This window comes from Electrona antarctica, assembly GCF_951216825.1.
Source record: "Electrona antarctica genome assembly, contig: scaffold_96, whole genome shotgun sequence".
Lineage (NCBI taxonomy): Eukaryota > Metazoa > Chordata > Actinopteri > Myctophiformes > Myctophidae > Electrona > Electrona antarctica.
In genome coordinates, this window is record NW_027637920.1 from 353,499 (window position 1) to 377,019 (window position 23,521).

The 23,521-nt window shown below is 46.1% G+C and overlaps 1 protein-coding gene across 1 annotated transcript in view; it reads right to left on the reverse strand.

Moving 5' to 3' along the window:
* Positions 1–5,274, reverse strand: part of LOC306918561 (DNA-binding protein RFX7-like) — a 57,967-nt gene extending 52,693 nt beyond the window's left edge. The window contains 3 exon segments of the mRNA XM_079531458.1: positions 293–375; positions 487–520; positions 5,149–5,274. The gene's annotated coding sequence lies outside the window, so the exon portion shown is untranslated.
* Between the last annotated feature and the right edge of the window lie 18,247 nt (positions 5,275–23,521).

Here is a 23,521-nt window from a genome sequence, read left to right on the forward strand (position 1 = left end):
CATATTGTAGTTTTAGTGCAGCTCAGTGACGTCATATTGTAGTTTTAGCGCGGCTCAGTGACGTCATGTTGTAGTTTTAGCGCTAATATCAATATAAACATTACCTCTAGTTGAACCAGAAGTTAATATAAATATAAACGTTACCTCTAGTTGGACCAGAAGTTAATATAAATATAAACGCTACCTCTAGTTGGACCAGAAGTTAATATAAATATAAACGTTACCTCTAGTTGGACCAGAAGTTAATATAAATATAAACGCTACCTCTTGTTGGACCAGAAGCTAATGTTACCTCTTGTCGTTGCCTGATGGACCAGAAGGCAACTTAAGGTAGAGGTAGAGTTTTTCGATGTCTGTAAACTTCTCAACATCTTGCTGTAAAGAGAAAACATTGTGTTTCATCAGTATCACATCTTGTCTGTCTGTCTGTCTGTCTGTCTGTCTGTCTCTCAGCTGTCTGTCTCTCAATAATAATTGATTACTTACCAATATGTTTTCCACTTTTGATTGTACAGATTTGCTGAAACAAAACAAAAAACAGACGGAAAAGTTAAATCATCCAGAAGACAACAACAACTAGAAACTGTCCCAGAGGCTTGTGGTGTGTGTGTGTGTGTGTGTGTGTGTGTGTGTGTGTGTGTGTGTGTGTGTGTGTGTGTGTGTGTGTGTGTGTGTGTGTGTGTGTGTGTGTGTGTCACAATTTAATCGCAAGTTAATTTGTCAACTTAGTCCACTAAGTTTTCACCTGTAGTAATAAAATAGTAACATGTACATAAATGTGTTCACCTGTACCAAGACATCAGAGACACATACTGTCCACTGTACCAAGACATCAGAGACACATACTGTCCACTGTACCAATACATCATAGACACATACTGTCCACTGTACCAAGACATCAGAGACACACTGTCTGTCCACTGTACCAAGACATCAGAGACACATACTGTCCACTGTACCAAGACATCAGAGACACATACTGTCTGTCCACTGTACCAAGACATCAGAGACACATACTGTCCACTGTACCAAGACATCAGAGACACATACTGTCTGTCCACTGTACCAAGACATCAGAGACACATACTGTCCACTGTACCAAGACATCAGAGACACATACTGTCCACTGTACCAAGACATCAGAGACACATACTGTCCACTGTACCAAGACATCAGAGACACATACTGTCCACTGTACCAAGACATCAGACACATACTGTCCACTGTACCAAGACATCAGAGACACATACTGTCTGTCCACTGTACCAAGACATCATAGACACATACTGTCCACTGTACCAAGACATCAGAGACACATACTGTCTGTCCACTGTACCAAGACATCAGAGACACATACTGTCCACTGTACCAAGACATCAGATACACATACTGTCCACTGTACCAAGACATCAGAGACACATACTGTCCACTGTACCAAGACATCAGAGACACATACTGTCTGTCCACTGTACCAAGACATCAGAGACACATACTGTTCACTGTACCAAGACATCAGAGACACATACTGTCCACTGTACCAAGACATCATAGACACATACTGTCCACTGTACCAAGACATCAGACACATACTGTCCACTGTACCAAGACATCAGAGACACATACTGTCCACTGTACCAAGACATCAGAGACACATACTGTCCACTGTACCAAGACATCAGAGACACATACTGTCCACTGTACCAAGACATCAGCAACACATACTGTCCACTGTACCAAGACATCAGAGACACATACTGTCCACTGTACCAAGACATCAGAGACATACTGTCTGTCCACTGTACCAAGACATCAGAGACACATACTGTCCACTGTACCAAGACATCAGAGACACATACTGTCTGTCTGTCCACTGTACCAAGACATCAGAGACACAAAATGTCAACTGTGCCAAGACAGACACACCTACTGTCTGTCCACTGTACCAAGACATCAGAGACACACTGTCTGTCCACTGTACCAAGACATCAGAGACACATACTGTCCACTCTACCAAGACATCAGAGACACATACTGTCTGTCCACTGTACCAAGACATCAGAGACACATACTGTCCACTGTACCAAGACTTTAGAGACACATACTGTCTGTCCACTGTACCAAGACATCAGAGACACATACTGTCCACTGTACCAAGACATCAGAGACACATACTGTCCACTGTACCAAGACATCAGAGACATACTGTCTGTCCACTGTACCAAGACATCAGAGACACATACTGTCCACTGTACCAAGACATCAGAGACACATACTGTCTGTCTGTCCACTGTACCAAGACATCAGAGACACATAATGTCCACTGTGCCAAGACAGACACACCTACTGTCTGTCCACTGTACCAAGACATCAGAGACACACTGTCTGTCCACTGTACCAAGACATCAGAGACACATACTGTCCACTCTACCAAGACATCAGAGACACATACTGTCTGTCCACTGTACCAAGACATCAGAGACACATACTGTCCACTGTACCAAGACTTTAGAGACACATACTGTCTGTCCACTGTACCAAGACATCAGAGACACACACTGTCCACTGTACCAAGACATCAGAGACACATACTGTCCACTGTACCAAGACATCAGATACACATACTGTCCACTGTACCAAGACATCATAGACACATACTGTCCACTGTGCCAAGACATCAGAGACACATACTGTATGTCCACTGTACCAAGACATCAGAGACACATACTGTCTGTCCACTGTACCAAGACATCAGAGACACATACTGTCCACTGTGCCAAGACATCAGAGACACATACTGTCCACTGTACCAAGACATCAGAGACACATACTGTCCACTGTACCAAGACATCAGAGACACATACTGTCTGTCCACTGTACCAAGACATCAGAGACACATACTGTCCACTCTACCAAGACATCAGAGACACATACTGTCTGTCCACTGTACCAAGACATCAGAGACACATACTGTCCACTGTACCAAGACATCAGAGACACATACTGTCCACTGTACCAAGACATCAGATACACATACTGTCCACTGTACCAAGACATCATAGACACATACTGTATGTCCACTGTACCAAGACATCAGAGACACATACTGTCTGTCCACTGTACCAAGACATCAGAGACACATACTGTCCACTGTACCAAGACATCAGAGACACATACTGTCTGTCCACTGTACCAAGACATCAGAGACACATACTGTCTGTCCACTGTACCAAGACATCAGAGGCACACACTGTCCACTGTACCAAGACATCAGAGACACATACTGTCCACTGTACCAAGACATCAGAGACACATACTGTCTGTCCACTGTACCAAGACATCAGAGACACATACTGTCCACTGTACCAAGACATCAGAGACACATACTGTCTGTCCACTGTACCAAGACATCAGAGACACACACTGTCCACTGTACCAAGACATCAGAGACACATACTGTCCACTGTACCAAGACATCAGAGACACATACTGTCCACTGTACCAAGACATCAGAGACACATACTGTCTGTCCACTGTACCAAGACATCAGAGACATATACTGTCTGTCCACTGTACCAAGACCTCAGAGACACATACTGTCTGTCCACTGTACCAAGACATCAGAGACACATACTGTCTGTCCACTGTACCAAGACATCAGAGACACATACTGTCTGTCCACTGTACCAAGACATCAGAGACACATTCTGCCCCGCCCACCTGGACCCTAAATGGGGCCCGAGGCCCCGCCCACCTGGACCCTAAATGGGGCCTGAGGCCCCGCCCACCTGGACCCTGAATGGGGCCCGAGGCCCCGCCCACCTGGACCCTAAATGGGGCCTGAGGCCCCGCCCACCTGGACCCTAAATGGGGCCTTAGGCCCCGCCCACCTGGCACACATTGAACGCCTGAAAACGTGAATTAAAAAAAGGAAATACAGGAAAAAGGGTCCATAAAAAAGGTATCAGCTGATACCCTAATATAATCCCTGTTATTCCCATATATGGAGATCCCTGAGATGCTACATAGATGCTAGGCTAGTATACACTACAGTGAGATGCTACATAGATGCTACATAGATAAATGATGATGATGCCATAGATAGATGCTACATAGATGCTACATAGATGCTAGGCTAGTATACAGCGAATAGACAGCATGATGATAGTATAACAGTCAACAGTTATCTCTCTCCCTCTCCCTCTCCCCCTCTCCCTCCCCCTCTCTCTCCCTCTCTCCCTCTCCCTCTCTCCCTCTCCCTCTCTCTCTCTCTCTCTCTCTCTGTCTCTCTCTCCCTCTCTGTCTCTCCCTCTCTCTCTCTGTCTCTCTCTCCCTCTCTGTCTCTCTCTCTCTCCCTCTCTCTGTCTCTCTCTCTCTCCCTCTCTCTCCCTCTCTCTCTCCCTCTCTCATGTTGTGACAGACATGTAAGCCTTGTGTTGATGCACCTGGTGTGTGTGTGTGTGTGTGTGTGTGTGTGTGTGTGTGTGTGTGTGTGTGTGTGTGTGTGTGTGTGTGTGTGTGTGTGTGTGTGTGTGAGAAGATGCTGATGTTGATTAGCCTACATGATCAGCTACACACTAAATCAATCAATCATTAATAAGCTACATTCATAGTGTGAGTGACAGCTGTCAATCACCAGGGCTATACAGCCCTTGCTCTGTCTGATGTCAATGTTACTGTAACACACACACACACACACACACACACACACACACACACACACACACACACACACCTTAGCGATATAGCACACACACACACACCTTTACGATATAGCACACACACAGTGACACACACACCTTAACGATAGAAGACACACACACACACACACACACACACCTTAACGTAAGAAGACACACGCACACACACGTCCTGATCAACGGATCAATAACAACACTATGTGTCGATCACGCTGTTTTTTTTGTATTTATTGGCAAAGCTCACGTGACCTAGCGTTATTTAGGGGCGTGTGTGTGTGTGTGTGTGTGTGTGTGTGTGTGTGTGTGTGTGTGTGTGTGTGGGTGCGCGTGTGTGTGTGTGTGTGTGCGTGTGTGTGGGCTTTGTGCAGCAACACAAATAAACAGCAGCTTCCATGCTAACGTACACACACACACACACACACACACACACACACACACACAGTGTATCTACCAGATGGAGTTCTTTATCTTGCCGTGCAGCGCGCTGGCCTCGGGGCCCTGCAGGCCGGGCAGCGGGGCGGGCAGCCCCGCGGACCCCCCCGCTGCTCCTCCGCTGGGGGGTCCGCCGCCCTGCGCGGGGGGTCCGCCGCCGCCCGGACCCCCGGGGGGGGGTCCCTGAGCGCCGCCGTGCTGTTGTTGTGGTTGCTGAGCCGCCGCAGCCATCACTGCTCCACTAGGCCTGCGCCATGTTGGGGCTGCACTGACTCTATGCTCCCCCTGGCGGCGGCACGGTGTACTGCACCCACACTGACTCTATGTTCCCCCTGGCGGCGGCACGGTGTACTGCACCCACACTGACTCTATGTTCCACCTGGCGGCGGCACGGTGTACTGCACCCACACTGACTCTATGTTCCCCCTGGCGGCGGCACGGTGTACTGCACCCACACTGACTCTATGCTCCCCCTGGCGGTGGCACGTGGTACTGCACTCACACTGACTCTATGCTCTCCCTGGCGGCGGCACGTTGTACTGCACTCACAATTCAATTCAATTCCAATGAGCTTTATTGGTATGAGAAAACGTTTACATTGCCAAAGCAGAAGTGGAACAAGACAATCAAGATAAAACAATGTATTTACAAATAACTATTGGATATAAATTAAATAAAGGTGTGAACAGAGCTGTGTTACATTAACACTTTGGTATAATACTATCTTGTGAAACAAGTAGCAGCAATTTATTCAATTTGTACTGAGATTCAAGTTAGTTGCTCTGTTTATATAAAATAATTTGTACTGAAGTAATTTGCTGTAAGTTAAACATCTTATTAAACATTTATAAATATAAATCGTTAACGTAATTTATTTACGCTCTCAGGAGTTAAAGGGCAATACCACTCATTAATATACCTTAGAGCTGCTTTATAGACCTTCCCCTTTAAAGATCTATAAGGGTCCATTTGGTTACCAACTGGACTGGTTGAGAACCGCTGCCATAGAGCGTCACAGAGGCGATCAAGAAATAAATGCCAACCAGCACTATCAAAATAACTATCGATAAGGACCCGCCTCGATAAGCCTGATTGATAAGGTGATCGTTATCAATAAAAATTAACGAGCTCGGAAAACACTAAATAAATGGTATTTATTAAATGTAGACATATTACTTAACATAATTAACATTCATATTTTTGTAAAAAATATTTTCGGGAAAAATGAGTTTTCAGAAAGCCACGCCCACTGCTATGCTCTATATGATTCATGTCCCCTTAGATAGCATTTCGGTAGACTTAGATAGCATTTGATACAGACTTTTAGCATGTTATGTAGACAGCACTATAATTGCATATTTGCATTGTATGTAGTCAGCACGTCATAGTACATATGTATAGCATAGTATAGTTTATATGTATAGTTTATATGTATAGTTTCATTATATAGATATTCCACTGTTACGTTATTAGTTTACGCATGTTTCATGATAAATGCTTTTTTTTTATGTGATGTATTCCCATGCTTTTTGTTCTTGCTTAATGTAAATCGCTCTGGATTAAGAGCGTCTGCTAAATGCCTAAATTGTAAATTGTATGCGCAAATACAAGCGGCAGAAATGAGTTTTCTTCGACGGGTGGCTGGCATCTCCCTTAGAGATAGGGTGAGAAGTTCAGTCACACGAGAGAGACTCGGAGTAGAACCGCTGCTCCTTCGCCTGGAGTCAGCTGAGGTGGTTCGGGCATCTGGTTAGGTTGCCTCTCGGGCGCCTCCCGAGGTCCTCGACGCACGTCCCACTGGGAGGAGACCCCGGGGCAGACCAAGGCGCAGTTGGAGGAAACACATCGACTCACTGGCCTTGGAACGTCTCGGAATCCCCCAGGAGGAAGTCACTAATGTTGCTCTGGAGAGGGAAGTCTGGAGCACTCTGGTGGAGCTGTTGCCCCCGCGACCCGACTAAGGATTTACCGGAAGGTCGACAGTTCGAACCAGCGGTCCGACACGTTAAAAATTACCACCGCTGAAGTGCCCTTGAGCAAGGCATTGAACCACTACCATGAAATGTTCTATGAGCAGGGCCTGGCTGGAAACAAGTTATTGAGCTTAGCCCAGATACCCTTGGTAAATATAGTAACTTTGCTTTGCTTTGGATAAGCGGTTGAAGATGGATGGATGGATGGATGGATGGAAATTGTATGCTGAATATTATATGCTTACATGGTGGTGTTATTGCACCGCCGAGCCACAAGAGGGCAGTTGGTGCATTAGTGATGGGTCACCTCAGCTAATCATTGGTTGATGAAGTGAGGACTTCTAAAGACCCTTTAATTAAACCCCTCGAAAAGGAAAATAAAATGAAAAATACCATTTCTGCATCAAAGGTATAGAGTCTATAGTCTATAGTCTATAGACAACAAACAGTTGTTTTTCTGCTTCAAAGGTATAGAGTCTATAGTCTATAGTCTATAGTCTATAGACAACAAACTGTTGTTTTTCTGCTTCAAATGTATAGAGTCTATAGTCTATAGTCTATATTCTATAGACAACAAACTGTTGTTTTTCTGCTTCAAAGGTATAGACAACAAACTGTTGTTTTTCTGCTTCAAAGGTATAGACAACAAACTGTTGTTTTTCTGCTTCAAAGGTATAGACAACAAACTGTTGTTTTTCTGCTTCAAAGGTATAGACAACAAACTGTTGTTTTTCTGCTTCAAATGTATAGACAGTTGTTTTTTGGCAGCAAATTTTATTTTAGTTTCAGTCATAGTCTCTTCAATAGTTTTCATTTAGTTTTAGTCACATTTTAGTCACCTGGAATGTTTTAGTGGTTAATCTAGTTTTAGTCGTCTACATATCATAACATTTTTTTACAAATGTATTTTGGCGGGCCTTGATTCCGTCGTAATGACTGTTTTTACACTTAAAATAGCAGATTGTCTATTTTCAGCATGCAACCAAGTGTAAAATGACTTATACTGGATCTCTTGTCCACTAGTCCCTTCATAACATTTTAGTCCAGTTTTTATTTGTTGACGAAATTGTCAGTATATTTAGTCTTTGTTTTAGTCCTCATAGTTTAGTTTTCATTTACTTTCCATTTAGTTCCATTTATCTCGTCCTAAAATGGATTTTAGATGGATTTGATTTGGATTTTTGAATAAAATGGATTTAGGATTTAAAGACCTTTTAAGCGCCGTACAAAGCCAACTCCAGTTGTTAGACAGAAGAAAAAAACGTCAGGTTACAACACTTTTGTTGCTGTTTTTCTTCTTTTATTTTATTATTTGTTTGGTCCAAAATATTGTGTTTGTTGTCATGATTTGTCACGACTCGAGTTGGCTTCTTTCAACACTTAAGGTCTTTAAATAAATACTTTTTTGAAATGTCTATGAGGGGAAATGCATTGGGAACTATTTCCTGCGCCTGGCGTCGTCATGAAAGGGGGCGGGACTGGGCCTGGCGTCATCATGAAAGGGGGCGGGACTGGGCCTGGCGTCGTCATGAAAGGGGGCGGGACTGGGCCTGGCGTTGTCATGAAAGAGGGCGGGACTGCAACGCTCTATAGGCTGTTAATTTAGTGGCCATTAAAATTAAAATAATTTACATTATACAACAGGTCGTATCGAGGAAGCTAGCCGTGGTTCAAACGAGCACCATTCCACCCCTAATCAAAACAGGTGCTCTGTTCTCCCAGAGCGCAGCAAACTCGGTGGCTAGGCTAGCTAGTTTCTTGGGACATTTGTGGTCTTAGTGACTACATCTGTCATTAATTGGCTAATCAAAACAGCCTTGGTCGTTGCATACCTTTTGTTTTCAAGAGCGCTTAGACAGTAGCTCCACTTATATCTGCCTCAAATCAAACCACCTTCAGTATTCTGTCCTCGTTTGCAGAGGTGCCAACTAGACAGATACATATGTTTCACAGAGATTCACACACGATGAATGGAGGTGATGTGTACTCTAGCTCAGCTTGGCTACTACTGAAAAACACATGGGTGAACTGTGCTTATATAACTGACAAACTCACCACTAGAGGGTGCTGTATACAATAAAATAAAAACATGACTGAACTTAAACCATGCATTATATACGTGGAATGAAATACCAGTACATTCAGACTGACGGTGTGACAGGACCTAACAGCAGAATCCTGATATCTGCTTGTTATATCTGCAATTGGTTACAGTAGGTGGGAGCATACTCCGAACTTGTATCTGTACTGTCTTTCTTCTCAATATTTCTCATTCACTCCTTCTGGTTGTCTTTAACTCACTGTCTTTCTTTCTATTTTAATATCATCTACATCTGTTTATCGTTCACTTTTTTCGGTCACTCACTCTTTCTGTCTGTCTTTCTCTTCAAACTTCTCTGAGCTTTCTGAGTTCCTTTCCTTTCCTTTCCTACCCTGTTCCTCCACACTAGACTCTGGCTCACGGCTGGTCAAATCTCGATCCTTATCGAACAAACTCACACAGGCTAACTATTATAGCCTAGTGCCCAAGCTAAAAGACCAGGACATCCAGACACATCCAGCGAAGGAGGCCACCTCCCAGGGTTTTGTATCATCCTTTTTTCACTACCTATTATTGTTATTTCTATTATTATTATTATTATTATTATTATTATCACTATTACGACTATTTTAGGGATTATTACTACCACTGTATATATTACCTATTTTTATCTGTGTACAATGTGTTTTCCCACCATCCCCATACTGGCCTCCTCATGCCGTCCTAGTCACTACTTCTCCCGTCTCAGAAATCCCTCAAATCTCATCTATCCAGCTCGTTCACCCAGTCACCACATTGTGGTGGAGGGAGGCCTCTGGAACTGCCACGCAGCTACCAAGAAGAAAATGCCTGAATTCATTTCAGGCCACACCTCCCTCAAGTCTCTGCATTTCCTTGCTCTGACTGAAACCTGGATTACCCCAGACAACACTGCAACCCCGGCCGCCCTCTCTGTTTCTCACAAGTTCACCCACACCCCTCGCCCAACAGGTGCAGGGGGTGGTACAGGACTACTAATGTCCCCCAAATGGAATTTCCGTGTCTTAAATCTCTCTCATCTTTCTCTGTCCACATGTGAATTTCATGCTATCTCAATATCACAACCAGTCCCCCTAACCCTCATTGTGCTCTATCGCCCCCCAGGAACCCTTGGGAACTTCCTGGAAGAACTAGATGCTCTGATCACCTCGTTTCCGGAGAATGGCACCCCCCTGATCCTACTGGGTGATTTCAACCTACCTACAGCAGAGAAGTATCTTCCCGTTACATCCCTTCTGGCCTCATTTGACCTCTCCCTATCTCCCTCCCCTCCCACTCACAAGGCTGGTAATGTTTTGGACCTTGTGTTCTCCAGAGCCTGCTCTCCCTCTACACTCTCTGTTACCCCCTTAATCAGGTCTGACCACCACTTCATAACCTTCTCCCTCTCTCTCTCCACCCTCCCGCCCAAACCTACTAACCCTCCGAACATCACCACCCGATGCAATCTCAAGTCCCTAAACCCCTCCTCCCTCTCATCCTCTATTCTCTCCTCTCTACCCGCCCTGGAGTCCTTCCTCTCTCTCTCACCTAACACTGCAACCTCATCCTTCCTCTCCTCTATCTCATCTGCATTCGACCAACACTGCCCGCTCTCATCCAGGCCAGCTCGCTCATGTCCACCGGCTCCCTGGTTATCTGAAACTCTCAGATCTGAACGAACACCTCTAAGGGCAGCCGAAAGAAGGTGGCACAAGACAAAGCTACCTGATGACCTGTCCCACTTTCACTCACTCCTCTCTGCCTTCTCCCTCTCATTAACCACTGCTAAAACCTCTTTCTACCACACCAAAATCCAATCCTGTACTTCTAACCCAAGGAAACTCTTCTCCACTTTCTCCTCCCTCCTTAAGCCCCCTCCCCCCACTCAACCTGCATCCCTCACTGCTGATGTTTTTGTCAACTACTTTGAGAAGAAGGTTGACGATATCAGCAGCTCCTTTCCCCCCCTCCCCCATAAAGTGGCATCTGACTCAACCAACACTAACCCCAACTTACCATGCATGTCCTCCTTCTCTCCTCTTTCCCCAGACGAGGTCCTACAACTAGTGACATCCACTAGACCTACCACCTGTCCTCTCGACCCTGTCCCGTCTCCAATCTTCCAGATCATCGCACCTGATCTGCTCCCCTTCATCACCTCCATCATCAACACCTCAGTAACCTCAGGCTGCGTCCCATCTGCCCTCAAGTCAGCCAGAGTAACTCCACTCCTCAAGAAACCAACCCTTGACCCCTCAGATGTCAAGAACTACAGACCAGTATCACTCCTTTCATTTCTGTCTAAAAGCATTGAACGTGTTGTCTCCAACCAGCTCTCTCTCCATCTCTCACAGAACAACCTGCTGGATCCCAACCAATCAGGATTCAAGAAGGCACACTCCACAGAGACTGCCCTGCTGGCAGTCACAGAAGCACTACATGCTGCCCAGGCTGCTTCCCACTCTGCTGTCCTGATTCTCCTAGACCTATCGGCGGCATTTGACACAGTGAACCACCAGCTGCTCCTAGACACCCTAGCGGATCTAGGCATCGGCGGGACAGCACTAAAGTGGTTCTCTTCCTATCTCACCGACCGGACCTACCTGGTTTCCTGGAAAGGTCTGCTATCATCCCCCCGAACCCTCCAAACTGGGGTCCCACAGGGATCTGTACTTGGTCCCCTCCTTTTCTCACTATACACCAAATCCCTTGGCACTATCATCTCTGCTCACAATATATCCTATCACTGCTATGCCGATGACACACAACTGTTTCTATCCTTCCCCCCCTCTGCCACTCAGGTGGAAGAGCGCATCACTGCATGCCTGGCTGACATCTCACAGTGGATGTCCTCCAACCACCTCAAGCTGAACCCAGACAAGACTGAGCTTCTCTTCTTCCCAGCTAAGTCCTGCCCTATGCGGGAGCTAACTATTTCCGTAGACAACGCCCTGGTAACGTCTGTCCCAACAGCCAGGAACCTTGGTGTTGTCCTGGACAGTCAGCTCTCGTTTAAAACTCACATCACAGCTGTCACTCGATCCTGTAGGTTCACACTCTATAACATACGACGAATTAGACCGTTCCTCACCCAGGAATCAGCCCAGCTCCTAATCCAGACAACAGTCTTGTCAAAACTTGACTATTGTAATTCGCTCCTTACTGGCCTACCGGCATGTGCACTTAAGCCTCTCCAAATGATCCAAAATGCCGCAGCTCGTCTGGTCTTCAACCAGCCAAAATTCTCACATGTCTCCCCCCTGCTCCGCTCCCTGCACTGGCTCCCAGTCGCTGCCCGCACAGAATACAAAACTCTGATTCTGGCATTCAAAGCAACCAAAGGTATGGCTCCCCCATATCTTGCAAGCATGATTGAACCCTACAAACCCTCCCGCGCACTCAGATCAGCCAACGCAGGAAAGCTGGAAGTACCCTCACTAAAAACGCCGGGCCAACGGTCCACACGTCCCAAACTCTTCTCCCTTCTGGCCCCAAAACTGTGGAATGCACTCCCCGTTGCAGTCAGAACTGTGGCATCACTCCCGATCTTCCGCCGTAGTCTGAAGACCCACCTTTTCAGACTCCATCATGGCCCATAGCACTTATCCTACCCCCTTAGATAGCACTTTTTAGACTTAGATAGCATTTGAAACAGACTTATAGCATGTCATGTAGACAGCACAATAATTGTATTGTATATAGTCATAGCACATCATAGTAGCCTACATATGTATAGCATAGTATAGTTTATATGTATAGTTAATATGTATAGTGTCATTATATAGATATGTTCTAGTTACGTTCTTAGCTTACACATGTTTCTTGATAAATGCATTTTATTTATGTGATGTATTCCCATACTTTTGTTCCTGCCTAATGTAAGTCGCTCTGGATTAAGAGCGTCTGCTAAATGCCTAAATTGTAAATTGTAATTAAAAAATATGTTTTCTGTTGTATAATTGCAATATTACACTTGAGGGGAAGTCGCCCTGTTAAACCACCCCCTCTCCTGTAATATTGCTTAATTAACACAATGCACATTAACATAATGCACATTAACATAATGCACATTAACATAATGCACATTGCACTTGTTGTGTTTTCATACGTTATGTGGAAATATACAAGTTTATCAGTAATGTTCATCAACACAGGATCCCTGGCATGTATAGTACTGTATATTACAATGTCATCATAATTTCCTTTGGTGTGTGTGTGTGTGTGTGTGTGTGTGTGTGTGTGTGTGTGTGTGTGTGTGTGTGTGTGTGTGTGTGTGTGTGTGTGTGTGTGTGTGTGTGTGTGTGTGTGTGTGTGCCAAGCGTGCGTGTGTGTGTGTGTGGTGCCAAGCGTGTGTGTGTGTGTGTGTGTGTGTGTGTGTGTGTGTGTGTGTGTGTGCGTGCCAAGCGTGCGTGTGTGTGTGTGTGGTGCCAAGCGTGCGTGTGTGTGTGTGTGTGTGTGTGTGCGTCACGCGTGCCAAGCGTGCGTGCATGTGTATGCGGCGTGCCAAGCGGCTGTGTGTGTGTGTGTGTGTGTGTGTGTGTGTGTGTGTGTGTGTGTGTGTGTGTGTGTGTGTGTGTGTGTGTGTGTGTGTGTGTGTGTGTGTGTGTGCGTGCCAAGCGTCAATGTGGGAGTCCCAGCATTGACGTCATTCCAACAACGAATGGCCTTTAGTTTTTTTTTTTATTGTATCCTTTTTTTACTTATTTTTCTTGTGGTGTGTGCACGCGCATGTGTGTGTGTGTTTGTGTGCGTGCGTGCGTGCCTGTGTGTGCGTGTGCATGTGCGTGCCGCGTGCGTGCGTGTGGATGCCTGGATGGGGAAACTGTGATGTCATCAACCCTCGCCCAGCAGGGTGTTTTGGCACAGGTGTGCGTCCATGTGTTCCCATCCCTGTGTGTGTGTGTGTGTGTGTGTGTGTGTGTGTGTGTGTGTGTGTGTGTGTGTGTGTGTGTGTGTGTGTGTGTGTGTGTGTGTGTGTGTGTGTGTGTGTGTGTGTGTGTGTGTGTGTGTGTTCACTGGAGTAAAAGTACTCGAGTGGAAGTACCTAAATGTAACTCTACCACCAACATTTTACATTTGCAAGTAAAGTAATATATTGCCATTGTCGTTTTTATTACATTATAACTTAATTTGTATCATAGCACCGATCAGGAAATGAAATGCAGCTCAAAGTGCTTCACAGAACAATGACACAAAAATTTAAGAAAAATCATAAAACTAAATTAAAACCAAAGCTTAAACATCAGCGATTCAGGCAGTACAGGCAGAATCAGGCAGTACAATTTACAATTTACAATTTAGGCATTTAGCAGACGCTCTTAATCCAGAGCGATTTACATTAAGCAAGAACAAAAAGCATGGGAATACATCACATATATAAAAAGCATTTATCAATAAACATGCGTAAGCTAAGAACGTAGCTAGAACATATCTATATAATGACACTGTACATATAAACTATACATATATACTATACTATGCTGTACATATATACTATGAAGTGCTATGACTACATACAATGCAATTATTGTGCTGTCTACATAACATGCTATAAGTCTGTATCAAATGCTATCTAAGTCTAAAGAGTGCTGTCTAAGGGGTTAGGGTAAGTGCTATGGGCCATAGTGGAAAAGGTGGGTTTTCAGACTACGGCGGAAGATTGGGAGTGATGCTGCAGTTCTGACTGCAGAATCAGGCAGTACAGGCAGAATCAGGCAGTACAGGCAGAATCAGGCAGTACAGGCAGAATCAGGCAGTACAGTGAGTAGAGGCCGGACTTACAATTTATAATTTACAACAATTTATAATTTACAACAATGTATAATTTACAACAATTTACAACAATTTACAATGTAGGCATGTATCAGACACTCTTAATCCAACACTTAATCCAGAGTGATACAACACGTTGCGCTTTCGGCTATATTCAGCATGCAACCAAGTGTAAAATGACTTATACTGGATCTCTTGTCCACTAGTCCCTTCCTAGCTTTAGTTTCCATTTAGTTTCCGTCAGTGGAAAAAGGTAGTCGTTTAGTTTAGTTTTAGTCGACGAAATCAACACTGGTCAGTAGCCTAGTTGAGTAGAATCGGGCGGCTGTGGCTCAAGAGGTAGAGCAGGTTGACCAATGATCCGTGGGTCGGCGGTTCGAATCCTGGCTCCTCCTTATCCACATGACGAAGTGTCCTTGGGCAAGACACTGAACCCCACCTTGCCTCCAGTGGTTGCCACCATTGGTGTGTGAATGTGTGAAGTGAGGACGCTGGCGTCGACTGTTCACCACTTCACCTCCCGATGTATGAATGAATGGACCGTTGTAAAGCGCTTTGAGTACGCACGTAGTGCATAGAAAAGTGCTATAAAATGCAATCCATTATTATTATTATTATTGTAAAGTACTGGGATCCTCTACGTATTGTCAGTAGTTGAGTAGAAGTAGTGTAGATGTCAGTAGTTGAGTAGAAGTACTGGGCTCCTCTCCACAGACGGAGCATGGCGGAGCAGCTGATGGTCGCAGCAGGAGGCGGTCAGTGAGACCATGTGGAAGATCTGACCATCTGTTGGTCCATTTCACAGGAAAACACGGAAACAATAATGTGACGCTGATGTTTCACAGGAAAACACTGAAACAATAATGTGACGCTGATGTTTCACAGGAAAACACTGAAACAATAATGTGACGCTGATGTTTCACAGGAAAACACTGAAACAATAATGTGACGCTGATGTTTCACAGGAAAACACTGAAACAATAATGTGACGCTGATGTTTCCAAAAACACTGAAACAATAATGTGACGCTGATGTTTCCAAAAACACTGAAACAATAATGTGACGCTGATGTTTCTAAAAACACTGAAACAATAATGTGACGCTGATGTTTCCAAAAACACTGAAACAATAATGTGACGCTGATGTTTCCAAAAACACTGAAACAATAATGTGACGCTGATGTTTCCAAAAACACTGAAACAATAATGTGACGCTGATGTTTCCAAAAACACTGAAACAATAATGTGACGCTGATGTTTCCAAAGCTGCATGTTTTAACCTCAACTATTTACTGTATTATATAAGTTTAACTGTCTTTATTAACACATTTAGACCTGCAGGCGATTCTAAGAAAACAATCAGTTTTCTGTTTCTATGTCAGTGACTCAGTGGTGCTCAACCTTTTTCATGTCAAGGACCCCCGAATTATCTGTATTTGGCTGCGGACCCCCATCTGAAAATATGTTGTTCCAGAGACCCCCCCCCCCCCAACAGAAGCAAAGACTTGAGTTAAAAACCTTCACTCTGAAAGAATATATATTCAAAGATCTGTGCCACATTTTCAAGACTAGCAAAAATAGCAGATCTACAAGCTTGTATAGCTGTGCTATTTTTCAATAGCTAAAGTACACTATAAACCTTAAGTGGTGATAATATAAGAACACATTGAGCTGTATTTGCATTGCATTCTCATTTCCCATTACAGTCAGAACTACAGACTCACTCCCAATCTAAACTATGGAATGAACTTCCCATTACAGTCAGAACTGCAGACTCACTCCCAATCTAAACTATGGAATGAACTTCCCATTGCAGTCAGAACTACAGACTCACTCCCAATCTAAACTATGGAATGAACTTCCCATTACAGTCAGAACTACAGACTCACTCCCAATCTAAACTATGGAATGAACTTCCCATTGCAGTCAGAACTACAGACTCACTCCCAATCTAAACTATGGAATGAACTTCCCATTACAGTCAGAACTACAGACTCACTCCCAATCTAAACTATGGAATGAACTTCCCATTGCAGTCAGAACTACAGACTCACTCCCAATCTAACCTATGGAATGAATTTCCTATTACAGTCAGATCTACAGACTCACTCCCAATATTCCGCCATAGTCTGAAAACCCACCTCTTCAGACTCCACCTCGGCCCATAGCAGAGGCTAAACTTATGACATTTAGATTCATAATTTAGCATTTTATGTATAGATGTAGCACATAGCAGGCTTTAATGTATACTCATATAGTCTCACTGTATCGCAAATCTGTTAGACAGATATCAGGTTCTTAGCTCATTAAGAGCGTCTGATAAAATGACTGTATAAACTGTGAGTTGTAGATTGACAGCTTGGTGTGGGCGTGTCTCGCTGGGCCCAGCGTCCTATCAGGGCAGCTCGGTGTGGGCGTGTCTCGCTGGGCCCAGCGTCCTATCAGGGCATCGGGATGACATTTACACAAGGGGAAGAAAAACACTGATATGCAAATGTGAGCTCGTTAAGTTTAGCGCGCGGCGTTAGCGCGCGGCGTGACAAGGCTGGTAATTAGCCCAGATTGATGTAAAGTTCACCCTTAAAGAGAGCCTCTGTAATCTGCTGTGCGGTGTTTGACCTTACGACCTCTCTGTCAGAGGGAAAGGTTCCAGCGCTGCATTTAGCTTCACCTGCTTATTAAAGCAGGGTTAGTTTATCACACGCATTGTGAGCTTGTAGATCTGCTGTTTTCCCATGAATAGTAGGAATGCAGCTGGGGTTGAAGTGGTTAAACGTCAAGTATAAAGTTACCTTCAGTCTGTCCTATAGAGCGTCGCGGTTTCATGACGACCAGCGTCCCGGAACAGAATTCCCTGTTCATGTTTTCATTTCTGTGAAGTATGTATTTGTAGACCTGTAAGCCTCATATAAAGACAACTCTTGGTGTAACAGATCATGACAACGAACACAACGTTTCAGGGCCGGTCACCTGTCTGAGGGAGAAGTCAATATATTTACCTCCCCCCCCCCCCCCGAGGAGTAGTCCAATCAGATTGTTTTGGGAGGTTTGGAGCTCAGTCCTAGGCCTAGACACATAAGGCCTCACTCACACCTAAGACACAAGTGTGTCTTAGGTGTGAGTGAGGCGTAATGTGTCTTCTGTCTTAGGTGTGAGTGAGGCCTAATGTGTCTTCTGTCTTAGGTGTGAGTGAGGCCTTATGTGTCTTCTGTCTTAGGTGTGAGTGAGGCCTAATGTGTCTTCTGTCTTAGGTGTGAGTGAGGCCTTATGTGTCTTCTGTCTTAGGTGTGAGTGAGGCCTTATGTGTCTTCTGTCTTAGGTGTGAGTGAGGCCTAATGTGTCTTCTGTCTTAGGTGTGAGTGAGGCCTTATGTGTCTTCTGTCTTAGGTGTGAGTGAGGCCTAATGTGTCTTCTGTCTTAGGTGTGAATGAGGCCTAATGTGTCTTCTGTCTTAGGTGTGAGTGAGGCCTAATGTGTCTTCTGTCTTAGGTGTGAGTGAGGTCTTATGTGTCTTCTGTCTTAGGTGTGAGTGAGGCCTAATGTGTCTTCTGTCTTAGGTGTGAGTGAGGCCTAATGTGTCTTCTGTCTTAGGTGTGAGTGAGGCCTTATGTGTCTTCTGTCTTAGGTGTGAGTGAGGCCTAATGTGTCTTCTGTCTTAGGTGTGAATGAGGCCTAATGTGTCTTCTGTCTTAGGTGTGAGTGAGGCCTAATGTGTCTTCTGTCTTAGGTGTGAATGAGGCCTAATGTGTCTTCTGTCTTAGGTGTGAATGAGGCCTAATGTGTCTTCTGTCTTAGGTGTGAGTGAGGCCTAATGTGTATTCTGTCTTAGGTGTGAGTGAGGCCTTATGTGTCTTCTGTCTTAGGTGTGAGTGAGGCCTAATGTGTCTTCTGTCTTAGGTGTGAGTGAGGCCTAATGTGTCTTCTGTCTTAGGTGTGAATGAGGCCTAATGTGTCTTCTGTCTTAGGTGTGAATGAGGCCTAATGTGTCTTCTGTCTTAGGTGTGAGTGAGGCCTAATGTGTCTTCTGTCTTAGGTGTGAGTGAGGCCTAATGTGTCTTCTGTCTTAGGTGTGAATGAGGCCTAATGTGTCTTCTGTCTTAGGTGTGAGTGAGGCCTAATGTGTCTTCTGTCTTAGGTGTGAGTGAGGCCTAATGTGTCTTCTGTCTTAGGTGTGAATGAGGCCTAATGTGTCTTCTGTCTTAGGTGTGAATGAGGCCTAATGTGTCTTCTGTCTTAGGTGTGAGTGAGGCCTAATGTGTCTTCTGTCTTAGGTGTGAGTGAGGCCTAATGTGACATTGTGTCTTAGGTGTGACCTTCTTTCATGTAACGTCAGAGGTCCAACTCTAGCCACGCCCGCATCTCTGGTCCCAGGTCAAAGAGGTCATCTCTGGTCCCAGGTCAAAGAGGTCATCTCTGGTCCCAGGTCAAAGAGCTCATCTCTGGTCCCAGGTCAAAGAGGTCATCTCTGGTCCCAGGTCAAAGAGGTCATCTCTGGTCCCAGGTCAAAGAGGCTGGCTTCAGAGGGTGGTCTGTATAAGGGGCAGGTGTAGATGATATGGTCGGCGGTCTGCTCAGGGTCACCGCACTCGCATGCCGCACTGTCCGCTAATCCCCACTTCTGCATTGGTGCATTGAAGCGCCCAACCCCAGTTCTTAAGCGGTTCAGTGTGGTCCATTGCTGGCGAGGTAGGTCATCTCCTCCTATGGCGCCATCTCCTGGTTCCCAGATGTACCGATGCATGCGGGACGGCCCGGCTGACTCCCACTCCTGCTTCCACGCTGCTGCCAGCCATGCATCTCTGGAGATGTCCTCAGAGGTGGAGTTGAGCATCTCCTGTGCTGCCCTGTTGTAGGGGTGTAGGGGTGTTGTAGGGGTGTAGGGGTGTAGGGGTGTTGTAGGGGTGTTGTAGGGGTGTAGGGGTGTAGGGGTGTTGTAGGGGTGTTGTAGGGGTGTAGGGGTGTAGGGGTGTTGTAGGGGTGTTGTAGGGGTGTAGGGGTGTAGGGGTGTTGTAGGGGTGTAGGGGTGTAGGGGTGTTGTAGGGGTGTTGTAGGGGTGTAGGGGTGTTGTAGGGGTGTTGTAGGGGTGTTGTAGGGGTGTTGTAGGGGTGTAGGGGTGTTGTAGGGGTGTTGTAGGGGTGTTGTAGGGGTGTAGGGGTGTAGGGGTGTTGTAGGGGTGTAGGGGTGTTGTAGGGGTGTTGTAGGGGTGTTGTAGGGGTGTAGGGGTGTAGGGGTGTTGTAGGGGTGTTGTAGGGGTGTAGGGGTGTAGGGGTGTTGTAGGGGTGTAGGGGTGTAGGGGTGTTGTAGGGGTGTTGTAGGGGTGTAGGGGTGTTGTAGGGGTGTTGTAGGGGTGTTGTAGGGGTGTAGGGGTGTAGGGGTGTTGTAGGGGTGTAGGGGTGTTGTAGGGGTGTTGTAGGGGTGTAGGGGTGTTGTAGGGGTGTTGTAGGGGTGTTGTAGGGGTGTTGTAGGGGTGTAGGGGTGGTGTAGGGGTGGTGTAGGGGTGTTGTAGGGGTGTAGGGGTGTTGTAGGGGTGTTGTAGGGGTGTAGGGGTGGTGTAGGGGTGGTGTAGGGGTGTTGTAGGGGTGTAGGGGTGTTGTAGGGGTGTTGTAGGGGTGTTGTAGGGGTGTAGGGGTGTTGTAGGGGTGTAGGGGTGTTGTAGGGGTGTTGTAGGGGTGTTGTAGGGGTGTTGTAGGGGTGTAGGGGTGTTGTAGGGGTGTTGTAGGGGTGTAGGGGTGTAGGGGTGTTGTAGGGGTGTAGGGGTGTTGTAGGGGTGTTGTAGGGGTGTAGGGGTGTAGGGGTGTTGTAGGGGTGTTGTAGGGGTGTTGTAGGGGTGTAGGGGTGTAGGGGTGTAGGGGTGTTGTAGGGGTGTAGGGGTGTTGTAGGGGTGTTGTAGGGGTGTAGGGGTGTTGTAGGGGTGTTGTAGGGGTGTTGTAGGGGTGTAGGGGTGGTGTAGGGGTGTTGTAGGGGTGTTGTAGGGGTGTTGTAGGGGTGTTGTAGGGGTGTTGTAGGGGTGTAGGGGTGGTGTAGGGGTGGTGTAGGGGTGTTGTAGGGGTGTAGGGGTGTTGTAGGGGTGTTGTAGGGGTGTAGGGGTGGTGTAGGGGTGGTGTAGGGGTGTTGTAGGGGTGTAGGGGTGTAGGGGTGTTGTAGGGGTGTTGTAGGGGTGTTGTAGGGGTGTAGGGGTGTAGGGGTGTTGTAGGGGTGTTGTAGGGGTGGTGTAGGGGTGTTGTAGGGGTGTTGTAGGGGTGTTGTAGGGGTGTAGGGGTGTAGGGGTGGTGTAGGGGTGGTGTAGGGGTGTTGTAGGGGTGGTGTAGGGGTGGTGTAGGGGTGTTGTAGGGGTGTTGTAGGGGTGACGAGACCTGAGTCTGCTTGGAGGCGCTGGAGTTGTGGTGGTGCCATGCAGGATGTGCCAGTCCTGCTTTTGGGCTTTCCTGGCCAGGACGAGGGTGGCAGCCTCCCGTCGGAGGCCGACCGGAGCTATTCCAGCAAGGACTGGCAAGTGAGACGCAGGGGTGGGCTTCAGGCATCCCGTTATGATCCGGAGGGCGTTGTTGATTGCCACATCGACCTTTCTTGCATGGGGGCTTCTGCTCCAGACTGGGGCGCAGTATTCCGCTGCCGAGAAGACCAGGGCGTGGTCAATGCTGTTTGGCCACTCAGAATAGCCAAATGGCATTGATCACACCTCCAGGTCTTAAGTTAAGTAATAAGACCTGGTGCTTAAGACACGCATAATACTGCCCATTGTGTCTTAGGTGTGAGGGAGGCCTTATCTTATGTGTCATTGTGTCTTAGGTGTGAGTGAGGCCTTATCTTATGTGTCATTGTGTCTTAGGTGTGAGGGAGGCCTTATCTTATGTGTCATTGTGTCTTAGGTGTGAGTGAGGCCTTATCTTATGTGTCATTGTGTCTTAGGTGTGAGGGAGGCCTTATCTTATGTGTCATTGTGTCCTAGGTGTGAGGGAGGCCTTATCTTATGTGTCATTGTGTCTTAGGTGTGAGGGAGGCCTTATCTTATGTGTCATTGTGTCTTAGGTGTGAGGGAGGCCTTATCTTATGTGTCATTGTGTCTTAGGTGTGAGTGAGGCCTTATCTTATGTGTCATTGTGTCTTAGGTGTGAGGGAGGCCTTATCTTATGTATCATTGTGTCTTAGGTGTGAGGGAGGCCTTATCTTATGTGTCATTGTGTCTTAGGTGTGAGGAAGGCCTTATCTTATGTGTCATTGTGTCTTAGGTGTGAGGGAGGCCTTATCTTATGTGTCATTGTGTCTTAGGTGTGAGTGAGGCCTTATCTTATGTGTCATTGTGTCTTAGGTGTGAGGGAGGCCTTATCTTATGTATCATTGTGTCTTAGGTGTGAGGGAGGCCTTATCTTATGTGTCATTGTGTCTTAGGTGTGAGGAAGGCCTTATCTTATGTGTCATTGTGTCTTAGGTGTGAGGGAGGCCTTATCTTATGTGTCATTGTGTCTTAGGTGTGAGGGAGGCCTTATGTGACATTGAGTTAAATTCAAGTTTTATTTATTCTCTAAATCGTACTCATTTTCAGTGTCATCCAGTAATACAATATCATATAAAAGCATCACAAAACATCAGAAGATCAGGAGAAGAAAAACAACAACAAGTTATACATGTGAATTACATACTGTGGTGTCTCAGTGGTTATATCACCCAATATGCAAGCGCCGCTCTGGAGAGAGAGGGAGACAGAGAGCACCAACAAGCCGCCGCCCTTTAGGTCGGGTGATTGACAGCAGGTACATCCCTCATCATCAACTCAGACAACTAGGAGCACCTGCATTCATTAGCGCACCTGAGCAAGGCAGTATAAAGGGGCGAGCTCTCTGTCTCTCTAACAGAGCCACTCTCCAGAGACGAGGCGAGGCTGAGGGCAGCAGCATTGGGCGGTAAGCTAAGACACCACTATTTCAAATACCATTCTATGATATATGATGAAATCCTTAGACTGACGAGTGTATTCTCTGTATCTCACTCGCAGGCAATATACCGACCGGGCACGCGCTCCGTGGCCGAAAGGAGCGTGCATGAAACCGGCTAGAAACAAGTGACTATCGGCCTATGGAAATGGAAGGGCAGCAACCAGAGTACAGGAGTATGGAAAAGGAGTAGAAATACGACCCCCGGTACACAGCGTATACGGAAGGAGTACATCTACTCAAGTACAGGCCGAGTAGAAATACTTATCCTTCTGAACCCCCCCTTCTGAGGGCGAATATTGACTGTTATCCATCTGTCTGGCTAGACCTGTTGATACCCCCCCCCCCTGTGGGAGAAGAGGAACTGAGATTAAGAGCTACAATAGGCCTGAAACTATCTGTGTAAATCCCGTATACTCACCTGTGGAATCCCTTGCAGGAATACTTCCCCGATCCCCCTGGGAAAGTACTCCAAACCTACCTGTGACGTCCAGCGACGAAGTCCAGCGACGAACATCCTCCTATTAACCTGGAAATGAACTATGTGTTGAAACTTACCTTTGACTGCATTCCCCTGCAAAGAAAAAGAGTCAAGTTAATTTCTGATTTCTGATATCTGATTTCTGTTTCCCGATTTATATCCAATAAATGCCCT